The sequence below is a fragment of the Sinocyclocheilus rhinocerous genome, unplaced genomic scaffold, assembly GCF_001515625.1.
Source record: "Sinocyclocheilus rhinocerous isolate Xijiao unplaced genomic scaffold, SAMN03320098_v1.1 scaffold28057, whole genome shotgun sequence".
NCBI lineage: Eukaryota > Metazoa > Chordata > Actinopteri > Cypriniformes > Cyprinidae > Sinocyclocheilus > Sinocyclocheilus rhinocerous.
The window spans coordinates 1-840 of NW_015633377.1; the positions used below are offsets into that span (position 1 = coordinate 1).

Here is an 840-nt window from a genome sequence, read left to right on the forward strand (position 1 = left end):
AGTCATACATATTGGGAATGACATGAGGATGATTAACTAATGACATAATTTCCCTTTTTTGTGTGAACTATTTCTTTAATGATTCAGCTTAAATATGATTAAATACAGTCCAAAAGTCTGGACGTTTGTGTGAAAAGAAGCACAGTTTGAATGGTTATTTTTCAAAAATTGCATTTTAATTTTAAAGCAAATTAAACATCAATTAACATTTACATAAGCTAAAGAGGATCTAATAGTATTATTATTTTTTTGCTTAAATAAACATGCATAATATATATTCTCTTTTTAATAGATAGATTGATTAATATATAGATAGATTTGCAGCATCCTCTAGGCCTCCATTTTCTCAGTCCACTATCTCCTTCAGATCTGGAGGAAAGATGATCATGGTATGAGTTTTTTTAATCAGTACATAAGCATCATATTAACATGTCATATATTAATATTAGAGTTGTACCTTTCAGACGGTTTTGAATCCAGAGCGCTTTTGGATCAGAGCAGAACTTTTCCTTCTCTGTGTAGAATCTGCAGGAGACAAATAAACATGAAATGAAATGAACACAATATCATGCATATTAAGTTCTGTGAAATAACACTGTGTAGAGAGAGCTTACATTATAGCATCCACACATGGACTCAGAGCATTCTGATGCTTGTATCCAATCAGTTTAATTGCAGCAGGGATTCTTCCTTTTGACACCTCTTTACAGCAGCTCACTCCAACACGAGTGGGACGACGATCTGAAAGAGAGATTGAAATTTAAATCTCCACTGTATTTATATTGTGTGCATACAGTATATGTGTGAAAATGAGATGATCGTGATCTTGATAAGGGCTCC

General features: G+C 32.9%; 1 long non-coding RNA gene across 1 annotated transcript; it reads right to left on the bottom strand.

Moving 5' to 3' along the window:
- Nucleotides 1-259: 259 nt before the first annotated feature.
- LOC107744007 (uncharacterized) lies at nucleotides 260-735 on the bottom strand. Its single transcript, XR_001640452.1, has 3 exons — nucleotides 615-735; nucleotides 458-525; nucleotides 260-369 (listed from the first exon to the last, which is right to left on the bottom strand). It is a non-coding gene; the product is annotated as an uncharacterized LOC107744007 (long non-coding RNA).
- Between the last annotated feature and the right edge of the window lie 105 nt (nucleotides 736-840).